The sequence below is a fragment of the Somniosus microcephalus genome, chromosome 8, assembly GCF_052327205.1.
Source record: "Somniosus microcephalus isolate GS21.2 chromosome 8, FLI_Smic_1.0, whole genome shotgun sequence".
NCBI lineage: Eukaryota > Metazoa > Chordata > Chondrichthyes > Squaliformes > Somniosidae > Somniosus > Somniosus microcephalus.
Genome location: NC_140994.1, coordinates 141088287 through 141095223, shown reverse-complemented (window position 1 = coordinate 141095223; position 6937 = coordinate 141088287). Strand labels below are relative to the sequence as shown.

At 41.8% G+C, this 6937-nt stretch overlaps 1 protein-coding gene across 3 annotated transcripts in view; it reads left to right on the top strand.

Annotated features, from left to right (window-relative positions):
* Nucleotides 1-4499: 4499 nt before the first annotated feature.
* The window catches only part of fam53c (family with sequence similarity 53 member C), a 94376-nt gene continuing 91938 nt past the window's right edge, over nucleotides 4500-6937 (top strand). The window contains exons 1-2 of one of the 3 annotated variants that reach the window (XM_085995181.1): nucleotides 4507-4593; nucleotides 6392-6424. The gene's annotated coding sequence lies outside the window, so the exon portion shown is untranslated. Of the gene's footprint in view, nucleotides 4594-6065; nucleotides 6287-6391; nucleotides 6425-6937 lie in introns of those variants that run through there. The other 2 variants (XM_085995180.1, XM_085995178.1) reach the window with 2 other exon arrangements.

Sequence of the window (6937 nt, the reverse complement as noted above, 5' to 3'; positions counted from 1 at the left end):
TGCTGGAAAATATTTTGTCGAGTGGAAATGCACACAGATGTAATTTTTTTACCCATGTTTACCTCTCCCTATTAATGCGCAGGTATATCTGATTGTCAATGAAATGCACACAACCATCACAGCCATGAAATGTTGAAACCGTAACAGAAATTGCACCACAAATCAATCCAGATTCACACTGCCCTAAACACCAATTATTCTAACTTAAATATGGAGATATTCTAGTGAAGGGGTTAAATGGACATCTACGCTCAAACAGTTGCCACACATAGCATTTGAAAAAGGTGAGGATTGAAAAGATTAATTTGTTTTAAATGTGAATTGTTCTTTACAAACAAGATTCCCTTTTAATCCAGTGGGAAGAGGATAGAGGCAAGGGGAGGAGGATATGCTGAGAACTGAAGCTCCTTCCTTCACGGGGAAACATTATTGCACGGCCATTTACCCCAGGCCACATTTGTGCAGCTCTCGGCAACTTGTGTCTTATTAACAGAGACTGATTGGTCGCCCAGCTGGCCCCCTTAAGCCAACATGTGTAATGTGTAGCCATCTGACAATGGCGAAGAGTACATTGGAGCTTCATGAAGTAGGTGGCAGGTTTGTGCCACTGATTCTCCACTTGGTGAGTTAATGGTTCCCAACTGTTGGAGGTACTGAGCAGAGTGGGGAAAGGAACATGCAAACAATGACAGACAGGTAAAGCCCTCTGGTCCATCGAGCTTGTGTATCACAATATATACTCTCCACCAATGTTCCCTTTCAGTTGCACAGCCACGCAGCGCTCCAGGGGTTCCTCACAGCCGGTGAGCCAGCTTCTAAATTGAAAAAAAACGCATATGTGTAGAATTTTTAATGGTCCGCGCGGCCCCCAAAAATATTACAGGGAACATTGCTCTCCACCCCACTCGGAAATGTGATCTCCTGGGAGAGGCAAAAAACTAGATTTTAAAAAAACTCCCAGGCCACTTTGGGGATAAGAATCTGGGAAATTCCTCTCCCACCCATCAGGTGATCAAAACTAGTCCAGGAGATCACTCTGGCCCTGAATTCACTGCAGTACCTATCTTCTGTAAGAGGTGATCTCTGCCCTAACCAGAAACCGGTCCAGCTCTCGCTTGAAGGAATTCAGCAAATCAACATCCACCACACGAGATCCACTATTCTCTGGGGAAAAGAGCCACCTCCTGACATCGAAGGAGGGGGGGGATAATCTGACTTGCAGTTGTCATTAGGCTGCTCTGGTCCAACCTTTACTTTTGAGTGATGGTGGTAGAAGCTTGGAGCAGATTTCCAACTTGCCTCCTAGGCGTGAAAGGGAGTTCTTGTTTGGGCCGTGAGGCAGAAGCAGTGTTTATAATATTTTGGATTTTGTAACATCAGTGGCTCTGCAGCCATTGCCAAATCCAAACTTTGTCCTCCTTGTTGATGTAGTTTCCACACCGCCTAAAGTCTCCACTGCGCATCAAATGTAGGGTTATGGGTAACTCTATCCTGGTTTAACTGTTCGACATCAATGCAGGAGGAAGATAAAACTGGTTGACCGGGCCCCCTATACTAGAATCTGAATGACCGTGAGGTAAGATGGGATGAATTATTTCTTTCCCTCTGCTTCAAGTTCTTGCATTCTGCTGGTTTACTATAAAGACCTGCAATGAGGATTTTTCCGAGGGAGCTTTGTCTACAATAACAAATAATGGCTGTTCCAGAGATGGTTGCTTTTGATACCTTTCCAATGTTGCTGGATAATCACTAGAAGAATTCTCTCTACTTTAAGAGGTAACTGACTAATCTGCTTTTTTTAATGTTCAGAGTCAAAATGACTCTGACATCCTAGTACAATCGCAGGGGCTTCCCCAAGCATTAAAATAGCATTACCCCCGTGCTCTTGTTGTACTGCCAACGTACAGCTTTATTTTTCCCATCTCAATTTTGAGATCAGTTACTTGTTCTCTAGTTTTTGTAGGGCATGTTCTTATTTGTTGATGGGAGGGAAAGAAGATGGATGGAGACCTGTTATATTGCCACCTCTTAATTATCAACTGTGTACTTGGACTGTAACTTGTATAGCAAAGGATCACCATTGTATTGTACTAGATGATCCATTTTGGCATGAGTTAATAGTAATAGTCTGGCTCTCTTTTGGCAGAATTGCACACACTTGCAGTTCTCCATTGGTTGTGTCTGGTTTCCTTGTTCTTGGGAGGGGAAGAGCTCTCGCAGCAGGAGTCTCTGGATTTCACCACTTACTGGGCTTCTAAATCTCTCGCTACAATTGTAGTGATTGTGTAATGTACTATGTGTATTACATTGGGTTTAAAACTTATTTTGTGCAGGAGAACCCTTGCTAATATTGATGCACTCCCAGGGAACCCCTATTCTAATTTCCAAAAGGCAATCTACCCAAATGAAAATAGTGTTCTTGCAGAAAATATGTTCAATTGGTGTACACTGTACAGCAATAGAACTAACATTCAACAGTGCCCTCTGCTGAAGCAATGGTCCTACCATTTTTGCCTCTAAATCAATAGCGAGGTTCTGTTGTGAAGTTGTATTGATTGATTGATTAAAAATAAAATCATTCAAAGTAGGAAAATCTTCAAATTTAATATCTTTTGATGTCCTGAACTGCTAGTATTTCCTTCCAGGTGACTAGCTTGAACTAATGATGTGGATCAAAATTAAATTATTTTGAAGCATTCAATAAAATTCTCTTTTTATAAAAAAAAAAAAAAAATGACAGGAAAGTGACCTATGGTAAGATGGTGGCACCATGTTTATTCCTAATGATATCCATCTGCCCTTGAGGTTATGACATGCTGTAATAGCCAGAAAGGTACGGCACCAAGATTGATCTTTGTTTAACCAATTCTGCCACAGTTCCAGTTGACCAATCTTCTGTCAACATAACAACTGTGCTGTGTTTCCTGCAGTCAAGGAAGTCTTGTATTACTAGTGACTACATTGTGGACGGATGACTGACTGGCTGAAGGCTCATCCCATACTGCTTTGTCGCCTTAGAACCTCGACTTGGAGCAATTAACTTTTGGTCATTGTTCATTTACATCTGTGTATGTCTTGTTTGCAAAGTTCTAACCAACATGGCCATACAACCAAGAGTTTCTCTGTTAATTTTTTCTTCAAATTTGGTGAATTTTTCTCCATTAGGTGAGGGATGTTGATACTGGGCAATATATCTGCTATTTCAGGCACTTCGTGTCAACATTATGCATTTCCAGATTAGCTGTAGCACAGTCTGCTGCAGAATAAAGCTATTTTTATACTACCTTAAGGAATGTGCATCAGACCACCCTCAGCAGAGTATCCCTTACTGCACCACTGACATTGCCATATCTTACATCAGCCATATTTGTGGTGCTAGATTAAGGACCAGTTTTGGGTCCACATACATTAGAGACTAGGTTGGCACTGCCACCCCCCCCCCCCCCTCTCTCTTTATGTCAGAGCAGCCAGCAGAGAGAGAGAGGACCCCTCCATTCCATAGACTGGGTTTGGACCCAGCACAGAAAGAGACCATTCTTGTCTGCTGGCTCTTTGCAAGAGGAAATCCGAATAATCCCTTTTCTTTCCCCACAGCTCTATTTTTCTCTGGTTCAAGTGTTTAACCACCCTTTATCAAAATTGCAGTGGCCTCTGCCTCAACTACTCCCAGTGGCAAAGCATTCCTTCCTCTAACAACTCTGCATAAAGAAGTTTGTGCTGATCCCTTGTCATTCATTGACTTTCCAACTGGAGGAGATAATCCTCCATATTTGTCTTATAAAAACCCTTCATAATTTTTAAATTCTCTTGTATATTTTTTTTAATCCCTCCTTTATTGTGCAAGTCTCTGGCCCATGCACCTCCAGCAGCGCAAATGTTGGATGACCTGCTCCCACCCCTTTATGAATAGCACTTTTCATCCAGCTCCTGGAGGCTGTTAGTGGCACCCCCGTAACGATGCTCTGTTTTGCACCGGTTTCTGTGTGAGCATATGGGCACACGCATGCATGACAAGTGACAACCCAATAAGTGTGGGATGCTGGGATAGTGTTCTGAGGAATGCTTGTCATTTCAGTACTAAGATTCAAACCTGTTTACCAATGAGGCTGAGAAGATAGCTCGTGGAAGTAATAGGGCATCAAGAAAGCGCAACTGCTGAATGATCACAATATTACAGCTGCACTTGATTTCTGCACTAACTGTGCTGCACACAAAATCCTGCTATTGGCCCTGTATGGGATCTGCAATGAATGACATGGGAAGCAGTAATGAACTCCTCCCATGAGTAAGGTTGACTCTAGAGTGGTTACTAGTGCATGATTGCCTCAAGTTAAAAATATTTTATCTACTTGCCATGACCTGACCCATTTATTACACGCAAAGGATGGGTCAGAAGCATATCTTGTAAAGATTTGTTTATATTGCACAAAGCTGGTTTTGTGACTCTTCCATTACAAAAAAACTTCATTTTATTTACTATTATTTCTCCACAAGTGTTACAATAGATACTACCTGTATTTTTAAATTCAGGCACTTGGGCGGAGGACCATGGCCTGTAGTGCAGAGCATCACGGTTGGATAAAGGTGGTAGAGGTAAGTCATCAGTTCATTATTGGTGCAAGAGAGTGACTATTGAGAGGACTTGAGGCATGTTAAATATTGACCAACGCAAGTAATGCTGTTGTGTGCACATTAAAGGTCAGCCTACAAGGCAAATATCATAGCCAACAGTTTCCTGGAATGTACTTAAGTTTTGTACATCTTGGCACTGAAATGATCAGCAATCCTCTGAATAGTGCCACCCCAACACCCCCCACTTAAGAGTTATCATGTCTGCCTGCGTGCAAACTATACAACATGAAGTTGTTACTGGACTCCTGTTACATGCCTCCAGGAGCTGGCTGAAAAGTCGCATTAGCTGAGGTTTGGGAATAGGTCACCCAACAAATGCAGAAAAATCTTCTACCTTTCAACATTTATAAAAAAAAATTAAAAAATTTGAATAGCAGTGAAAGTGTAATGGACTGGATGGTAATATGATGCAGTGCCATTATAACCTCACAGGGTGTGACTTCAGAACACTCAAGATATCAGTTATTGGGCTTGTGGTTTAGTATGTGAAGAAAATAGTTTTAGCTTCTCAAATTTAAATAAAATTGTGATCTTTCCCAATTTAGCAGTTCAAAAATATGATACACTGTAACTATCTCTTGGATTGAGCAACACTGTGGTACTAACTGTTTTATCACATGATTCCCATTATCCAGTCCATTGAATATCATGGTCCAGGAGCTATTTATTACATAAATCTATGCTCTGCATTGATGGCAGACTGCTTTCTCTTCGGATCATGAGTGGCAGTAACCTCGCAACACTTGGACAATGATCTTTTAAGTGTTCATGGTGTGCAGTAGAGAACTCCATTACTAAGGACAAATGGGTCTGGTGCTTGGGCTTGCATAATTATTCATAGCTTCACTGTGCAGTGTACTGCAGAAAGCGTAAAGGGCTTGTAGTAGCAGCACTCGGCTACATTACTGAGTGAAATCGGGTCCTCTCTGCTTTGGATGGGCATGCGCTCTAGGGAGTAAAAGCAATTTTAGTCCAGCTGTGCAATGCTTTGCACTTCCAGATGCTACCTGCCTGCCAGTTTCATCACCCTTTCGTACCTCTACTTAGTGTGGCTGTTTCATCATACTTCTAAAATAAATGAATGAAGCATGCAGTTTTTAATGTGGCGGACAGGAAGAGATTATTGTGGTCCAACTGGCTAGCAGGCCCAGGTTTCAAAACATCTCCTATTCCTTCAACCGCTTCCTTTGGAGAAAACCCTATCTGGCTCCCATTTTTTTAAAAGATGGTAGAGATGGATAGCCAACAGACCGCACCCCCTCCGTGAAGTAGTTTAGTCTGCCATGTCACTTCACTGCTCCAACCATTCACTTTTTTTCCTCTTCTAAGTTTTAGTCTGTGCCCTCTTGTGATTACGTCACACAATTTATTAAGAGTTTTTTTTTTTTACAATCTTAAACTTTAACCATGTCTCTTGCTTCCTTTCCTCCAGTATAACCAAGAGTGTGGTAGGATTTCTAGTTGGTTATTGGTAAAATTTACTGTCGTATTTGCTAACCTCCGCTCTGTAGTCCAGGTAAATGCTGATTGCTATTTCCATTCCCTTGCTGAAGCTCTTACACCAGGTGTCTTTCTTTCAATCCCATGTTTACAAAGAAACATCAATGGACCTCATTGTACTGACCGATAAAGACAGAGTTTCAATAATACTGTGGTATTTATTTAATTTTGAACATAAACTTCCTCTTGCATAGGAAAAATTTTTTGTTTGTTGGGATTTGGTACTGAAGTGCATTTTTACCCTTGTTTTATTTTGCAGGATGGGGAGGTCATGCTCTTGTTTCTAACCCAGGTACATGCAGTACTGATTTGCTGGCTTCAATCTGGTGTTCATGTACCGTGCTTGTCCGTTCTCTTGGGCAAGAATGTGGGCGAGTGGGCCCGGTCTGGATCGAGATTTTTGAACCATGTCTTGAAATTCCCGATTTACTTCAGGGTTACTGCCTTCACTTCTGGGGCTCGAGTATGAAACCAGTCCACACTTGATCTGATCTGATCTGGATGAAAGTGTGTGTGCTTTTGCGGGGAGGGGAAAGGAATATTTTTTTATTAAAACACACCAATTCCTATTCTGCCTTCTCCGACCAGTGCAGAAGGTTTACTCGCCAGTTCAACTGCTGTGGTTGATTTTAAGGTTGCATTTCAGGCAGATTGGATGATGAAGTGGGTTAGACACTGTCCTCTCAGTTCTGGGACTTGGGCTCCAATCCAGTTCTATCTGACTGGCATGAAAATCTGTTGGTTGTAAAGTTCTAATGTGAAATGAGTTTGAGCAGTCTTAATTCAGCTGATGGACATGGGCCCA